Raw genomic sequence first — 8,469 nt, 5'->3', positions numbered from 1 at the left:
CTGCTGCATAAAATTCACCAAAGAAAAAATGAGAAATAGTGTCGATATAGGTTCGAATTGCCCACCAAGAGGTTTTTAAGCGTACCCATTACACACACACGCGAGCGAGCACGCACACACAAATAATATTCGAACGATTAATCTTTCGGAGAAATTGATAAAGGCCATTTTATCTGAGTAAAAAATAATTGAAAATTTAGGTTCAGATTTGGATATTTTAACCTTTTTACCATGACATGACCCCATTGTCTCGGACCTTTAAGATCTCTTAGAAAATGGCGTTACTTTAGTCCTTCACAGTTAGACGAGGTTTTATCACGTGGTTTCTACAAACATAATTATAGGGACATATAGATTAGACTCTATCAACAATACATAAAATACAAATCAAAGCATAAAAACTTTCATTGAAATTTTTTCTTAAGAAAAAAAAAATAGACTCCTCTAAACTGTATACTCGCTTTCGTTATCTGACGCTCGCTACTAAAAAAGTTAATCATTTCGGTCATAAGCAAATTAGATCGGTTATGTAAGTAATTTTTCACCAATTGTAACACGTTCGTACCACTGGATCGATCAAAGGTAACCAAGTCAACTCAATTCCACCTTTTGACCTTACTACAGGCATCAATGATCTAGTTATATCAGTCTCAACTGGGACCTACACAGCCATGATATCCCAAAGTTCATCATTGAGATATTGATGTGTCCACCTATGATCATTTGATACCTGTTTCGCGTTCTTGTCCTACTTTAGTACACTTTGCATTCGTCGTTATATAAACTTTTATACTTGTATAACAGTGACTTTAGGTATATAATGTAGGCTATGCATGAAGAGAATACTTTTAAATGCACATTCAGTTAATAGTAGTATAACTATTGGGATTCGAGAGACTTTAACGGACAGTGAATTAATCTCTCTCTCTCTCTCTCTCTCTCCGACAACGGGTGTGGGTGTTGAAAAATAGTGAGGTTCAACAGGTGCACATGGAAAACGATAGAGAGTATTGATGTTTCCTTTCATGTGACATGTAAGCAAACACTTTAAATACCTCACACCGAGTGCGGTAAGGGTCTTACATAACGATTCTTCAGTTTAATAATGCAGTACCATAAACCATATGGATTCCAGTTTTTGGCTCGGTTTTGTGGGATTTAACGGGATTTTATAACACATGCTAGATTAGCGATAGCGGCCGGTGTAGTTTTATGTAGGGAAACTTCGAAAGGAACCACCGACCTACGGGAGGCTACTGATACTAATATTCGTATGCCTACTTTGTGTACTTAGCTAGGAAGCTACTGACAGGTTTGCATAGTATGCTAAGACTGTTTTGTACCATGTTATGATATAATTCATTTATGCAATGTTGTTGTTATAGGGTTTAACGCCATTTTTAGCACACGATAGGCTATACATGGCGGCCAGTATTAATGGTGGAGGAAGAACCCGGGAAAACCCCGGAAAGAACCAACGACCCACGAGAAGCTATCGGCAAGCTTTCTCACATACCAACACTGGCTTAGCTCGAGACTCGAATCCACACAGACAGAGTTGACATGTCAGTGATCCGTAACGGAGAGCGCTTTAGACCACTCGGTCACTCTGGGCCACTCATTTTTGCAATGACCCTCATTTACGTATCATTTTCACAGATCAGACCTTTGACGTCAAAAACCGGTACTAGTACCTTCGCTTGGAGCAACATCTTCAAATCGTCATATACTGTGCCTTGATGTGATAAACCTCTAGCAATAGATAGTAAGACCAATTAGCATTTGATGTCTAACACTTGATCATTTAAGTCTTTCGCCAACCTTAGCAATTGTTTCGATTATTTAAATAGTGGCGAAATGAAATTTTAATTTTGTAAAGACCAAAAAGTAGGAATTAAGTATTATCACCAAAGATGGATAGCCCCATTTCTACAGGACACAGAAGAATTGCATAGCTATCTCAAGTGGAACAGACATAAATGACTAGTCAATTATTGATATTTAAAAATAGTTTGAAAACATTAAAGATATCAACAACAAAAAATAATCAAGAAGAGTCATGAATTACCCAGGCCAGCTCAAAATTCCAGGAAATAAAACATAATGGTTGAAATAAATGGAGGTTTTGACTTTCGACAGTCAATGGTCGTTGTTATTGTTTCCGAATATCACTTCTCTCACTGGCAGATATGATTTGTTTCCTAACGGGGTAAGACTTTAACAATGAGGTGGCTCATTTTTCTTATAATGGAGACATTTCTCTTTTTAAAAACTGAAATGCATAATATGTTTTATGGAAAAGGAATGTGCTTGGTCACCTTAACCTCAAACCCCAACTTCGCCCATGTTTGTTATTATAGGTTCGCCACATTATTAACAAACACTGATGATACGGTACTACGGACCAGATACTTTCGTTATAATTATGTAATGTAAATTACATCAAGAAAGTGAGTGACCGTGACTTGGCTTCGCCATCTGAGTCATGGCGTCGTAATGACTTACGACCGTTAGTTTATCGTGGATTTAACTGTCGTAAAGATAAGTTGCGAAGGAGAAACCACATCTAAGTCACGTGTATGTTATAGTTTTTATGTGCATACATCTGTCAATACAAACGCAGAAAGAAAAACATCATAGATTAGATGTGAGTGTTCTTACCTGTACACAAGATTGCAGTGATATTTTTTTCCGATAGTACGTACCACTGTACTTGTTATTAAACCGGTAAGTCGGTAGTTTCCGTCAATAACGAAAGTACGAAAATTTCCAAGGAATCTTTGTACGACTTTATTGATATTAACACCGTCATTTTATTATTCATGACAAAATAGTCTTAAAAAGTATCCCTCTTTACAACAAATGTTTGTATTTGTCACAAATGAATGTTGAACATCCAAATATGATTATATTTATGATATATTGATCACATGTGTCATGTATGCATACGCAGTGGCCATATGGATTATTGTGAAACATATTTGGGCCAAAGCTAAATTTTCTAAACAAATTCGGAAAGTGTGTATACCTTTGTAAGACTGCGAATCAACAAACAATTTGAAATTAGTGCACTTGATTTCTCTCTAAACTTTACGTATATTCTCAAGTCCACTAATCATGTTCTCTTTTGTTAAATGATAGTGTTTTATGTTTACTCGCCATCTTTGATAATTATGTTCCCCGGGCATTGACATCCCACTCAGTTTACCCTGACTATTATTTAAATAGTGTGGCTAGAAAAATGTAGATGTTTGTATCAACACTTCCTATTTTTTAAACAGGCTCTCTAATCTCAGCACATTGTCTTTCAGAGCATCAGCTATAGTGCAAGCTTAATCATCCCACTTCAGTTACAGCTTTGATGTTACAACGTACATAACAATTAACATACACATAGCAAATTCATATAGTATAAGGGATTGTCCATTTAATTGGTGGGAGAGGGGGCTGGGATTTTCATTTGAGCTGAATTTTTTTTTTTACTTTTTGTCTCCAGATAATTCATATTTTTCCCAAATAGTAATGGGATAGAATATGTTATTTTGTTATAAATTTCCCGTTATTGACAGCTAGAAACTAAACCGAAGAAAGAAAGAAAGAAAAAGAGTCTGGCCCTTGCCCTTGGACAATAAATTGCTGACCTATATTATAATTGCGGTATACCTTGGTAGGTATCTCGGTTCGTTCCTGGGGGCCCCGAGTGGCCGAGTGGTCTAAAGTGCTGTCCTTTACGGATTACCGTCATCTCACCTCTGTCTGCGTGGGTTCGAGTCTCGGATTCAGCCAATGTGCCAGTAAATTCTCGTGGGTCGGTGGTTCTTTCCGGAATTTTCCCGGGTTCTTCCTCCACCATTAATACTGGCCGCCATGTATAGCCTATCGTGTGCTGAAAAATGGCGTTAAACCCTACAACAACAACAACGGTTCGTTCCGAAATAACGTGGTATACCACGATACAAAATAGTTCGTGCTACGCTTCTCTATCATATAAATATATCTGTCAGCATAAGTGAGTACGTATGTATATAAAGTTTATGACTTATACAGACATCGAGCTTTTATGCATGCATAGGAAGCTATTGAGAAAACAAAACTGGGCAAAACAATAAAGGTCAAAACTTAAGATGAAGAAGGAACTCTTAACTGCAATCTCAAGAATTAAAATAAGGTTACATATGTAGAACCTAAAACGTTAAGAGTAAGACAACTCAACCAGTCTACCAACAGGTTCAGAATGTGCAGGGCTCAACGAATCAGAGCTATATTTGTACTAATCATCGGTTATAATTTGCTGCTAAAACTTCACCAAAGCAAGAATGAGAAATAGTGTCAGTGTAGGTCCAAAATGGTTTGGTATGCTTACCCTTAACACACACGCGCACACATATTTAATATTAGTGATAGGGGGCTTATTTGCGTCAATGTAAATCTCAGTCAAAAATGTTCTGGGCACGTTAAGCGTCAAGACTTTTACTGACGCCCAGGTGACGGTCCTCTTAGACATTTTAGCAAAGTTAAGGAGTCTGAAACAAATGTATCAGACTTTTGTTAATTTGACCCAAGAGAAAAAGACCTTCCCAAGCCAAACAGCCCATTCCTGTTGCTACGCCTGAGATACACACCCAAGTGATTTCTACCAAATCATAGAGAGAAGCAAGTCCAGAAGTAGACTTTGGCCGTGGCAAAGGCTTAATGCAGTTAAAGCTGATTACTTCCCGTTCCTGAAATTTAAAATAAACAAACAAGCATTCAACGGTCGTTTTCAGGGCCACCTACCTCTCTCGAAAAGAGATAGTATTCATTTTGCAAAATGAATTAAATCTCAAAATTCCTTGTTGGCCCCATGATGTACGTGTCCGAAAGCGAGCGTATAGGTTCTTATTCTAAAAAGTTCAAGCCAAGAGATATTTACGTTTTCTGTCTGGTCTATTCTGGTACAAATTTTACAATCCAATTCACAACACAACACTTTAAAAAGTTCATATGCTTCTGTGTCTTTGTTCACGCTCTCTTTTTTTGTTGTGTTGAATTTCTTAACTTTCAGTTTTTTCCTCTTCTTCCTCACTTTCTCCTCTTCTTTTCTTCTCTTTTGTTTTCTTTCTGGACGAGTCTGGGTTCTTCCTTTTGGGAGGGTACCTCCTCTTCTTCTTCCTGTTCGCAACCCCTATCTTCTTCTTGATCTTCTTGTTTCTTAGTGCAGTCTGAAGACCAATGTCCTTTCCCTTGCCAATGATAACAGGTATCTTGCCTTTTGTCTTATCTGACTGCTGTGTTCCTTTTTTGACGGTCTGGACATTCTGTAGCCTAATGCCCTTTCTACTTACAGATATAGCAAGCATCTTGACTTTTATCTCGAAAGGAGGGGAGTAGTCCGTCGGCTTTTTTTAAGAAAACTTTCGTATGACACCTCGCAAAACTCTGATCAGAAGTTCGATCTGTGTGGGTTCTTCCATAGTTCTGGTCGGTTTGAGAGTGAAATGAAAACTGGGAGGGAAAACACTGACCCTTTATATAGGAATGACACTAGTATGACATTGATATAGGGACCCGTAATGTTTAAAATGTAGTCATTTGACTTTTTGCAGTGCAGATGAAACGATCGCATCCTTTCGTGTAGAAAGGAGAAGAAAGTAAGAAGCATAAACGCGATTTATCGCCTCGCACAGTAGCTAAAGTCTTGGCTCAAATTCATGACAGAGAGTGAAAAAAGTAACTTTTAAATCTGTGTTAGTGACAGTGCCAAAGGAACAACCCGACACCGATGAAAATCACTCTTCAGGAAATGACTCTCATGGACATACCCGAAAGACCATTCCGGGAGGACGCCTGTGTGACTGTACCCAATGTAAAGACTTAAGAACATTACACACTGTACCTAGGACACCTTTGTTATTAAAATATGTTTTACACTGACTAGTTTATATTCCAATTTGATCGTTGTGGTATGTGTTTTATCGCTGTACGTAACCATTTGGCTTTTATGTATTTTTGTCGTTAGTCGTGTTCCTTTTGATTTTGCAATAAACGTGTCATGAAAAAAGTATAAAAATTCTTGTATTGTCTGTCTTCGTGACAAAAGTGACATTCTCTGCACTTTTTTTATACCTCTGCTGTCTCTGCTCCCTATTCCGCCACTTTCAAAGTCATCGACAAACATTTAGATTGTGCCAGTTGGGAGGCGTTGTATCTTCGCCATCTCTTTAACATGTTAGTTGCCGGATCTAGTTATTCAGGCAAAACTGAATTTGTCAAACGTTTGATCGAACATATTCATCATTTGATCGATCGTCCATCTCAACGGATCGTGTAGTTTTACAAAGAGTGGCAATCGGCGTACAGCCTCTTGCGAGAAAGTTAAGGAGATTTCATCGTGTTTGTGAAAGGCATTTCTGGCGAAGATGACGAGATCATGTCTGACCCCAGTCAAACCCATCTGGTCATTTTCGACGGCATGTTAGGAAAAAACGAAGACATCAAACTGTGGTTTACGTGCAAAGAGCATCATTATAATGCCAGTTAATTTATATCACCCGAAATTTGTTTCAACTAAGTATAGCCCATCGCACCATCATTCTCAATGCCCATTACGTGGTCTTGTTTAAAAACCATATAGGTAAATCACAGGTGCAAGACTTAGCCAAACAGTTAGGAACGCTTTGGCTGACTCGTGCGTACGACGACGCCACTGAAACCTAGCACACCTATTTTCTCGTGGATACCAAGCCCATCACCCCCGATTTTTTGTGATTTCGTATCCATCTTTTTCACTACTGGTGCCAAGCCGGAGGGTTATCGTGTACACGTCCCGTCGTCGAATTAACAATAACAACTACAAAAATCTATAAAAGCTTCAAACACTTTGGGACTGTCTCACACAGCGTCAACATGACGTCTCTTCAGTCTTATCTTCCCGTCAAATTAATTCGTGCCTTGCACGGAATCAGTCGCGAAAAAATCAACAAATACATGCTCTTGTCTTACAAGCCAGTCTCAATGAAGTCTTACGATGGTTTACCGCGACAGCACGTCAGTTACTGCAAGGCTTCATTCACATTCCTCATCAAACCAAACGCTTTTTTGAGAGAAACAAAGTAGTCCTGACGCAATTGGACGATCCCCGCATCGGCCCTCAAACCAAAAAGCAAATAATTTTGAAACCTGGAGGTATCGGTTATCTAGGACGTGTCATCATTTGCTCTCTTTGAACGGGACCCCAATGCCCCAAAGTCCTCCCCAAGAAAAAAGTCACTCCCAGAGAGCCAAACGGACCCAGAAGAAGAAAAAGAGAGCAACGGCCTCAAGACCATGTCACAGCCTCAGAACGAAAGAAAAGTCCCCAGAAAAGCCCACAGAAAACAAATTCTACCTGCAAGTGAGATACTTAGGCCAGGACGCAACGTTATATTCGCAAACTTTGACCTGCTACGACGATGACCGCGTCGCCAGTAGCCTCAGGTTCTTCCACTTCTCCGTTCCTGGTGATACCTGCCAAACTCAATTTGACCTCATGATAATGCCCCTGTATGAGTTCAAGACTGAGGTGAGGACACCTCCACGGCCGGTATGAGTACCATCACCACAGCCACTACCAGTACCGCAGCCTCTACCATCACCACAGCCACTACCAGTACCGCAGCCTCTACCATCACCACAGCCAGTACCAGTACAACTGCATGCGCAGGAGATAAGGAGGTCACAATATCTACGAGCGTGGAATAGGAGAAGACAGAGGGAAGTCTTCAGTATCCTTGAAAGTGAAGACTGGGAGAGTGAAGCCATTCAACCCCCTCCTATTTACCACCCATAACCTTCAATTTGGAGCAGGACTGGAGCGGGCGATGTGTCTGTGGTGCCAAACCTGGAAGATGTCTCAGTATCCATGTCTATTTGGAGTTCAAAACACAGCCCATTTCAGGGCTAACCAAATCTCTAGATAAGAGACCATTCAAGTTGCCAATTCGTGTGAATGTGGAGTAGTATGACTATAAAAACTCACTCATTTTCTAATGTGATTGTGTGTGTGTATGTGTGTGTGCTTGTATGCGTACGCGTACGTTGCATGGATAGTACATTTTTTTTTTCTCCTTCTCATGTGTGGATAGTAGGGTATGTGTTTGTATGCGGTCGCGTTCGTTTGTGTGGATAGTAAAATTTTAGTTTTTTCCTCTTTCCGTGTGGATAGTAGAGTGTGTGTTGGTATGAGTTGGCGTAAATTGTGTGGATATTTCATTTGGGGTTTGTTTTTTCTCCTTCTTCTTCCCGTGTGTGGATAGTATAGTGTGTGTTTGTGTGCGCTGGAGTACGTTGTATGGATAGTATAGTTTAGGTGTTTTTCCTCTTCCCGTGTGTAGATAGTATATTTGGGGTTGGTAGATAGTATATAATAGTTTTTCTTCCGTTTTGTGTGGATAGTAGATAAAATGTGAAGTCAGTGTAAGGAATGTTTCCTTCACGTCCATGCTTTACAAA

General features: G+C 39.5%; 1 protein-coding gene across 1 annotated transcript in view; it reads left to right on the top strand.

The window, feature by feature from the left end:
* The first annotated feature begins 1,116 nt into the window (after positions 1 to 1,116).
* Positions 1,117 to 8,469, top strand: part of LOC149776393 (protein white-like) — a 78,625-nt gene continuing 71,272 nt past the window's right edge. Inside the window, exon 1 of the mRNA XM_089940756.1 lies at positions 1,117 to 1,312. The gene's annotated coding sequence lies outside the window, so the exon portion shown is untranslated. The remainder of the gene's footprint in view (positions 1,313 to 8,469) is intronic.

The sequence above is a fragment of the Sinohyriopsis cumingii genome, chromosome 18, assembly GCF_028554795.1.
Source record: "Sinohyriopsis cumingii isolate HCF-2022 chromosome 18, ASM2855479v2, whole genome shotgun sequence".
Classification (NCBI taxonomy): domain Eukaryota; kingdom Metazoa; phylum Mollusca; class Bivalvia; order Unionida; family Unionidae; genus Sinohyriopsis; species Sinohyriopsis cumingii.
Note: the sequence above shows the minus strand (reverse complement) of the source record. Positions and strands in the feature narration are given on the sequence as shown.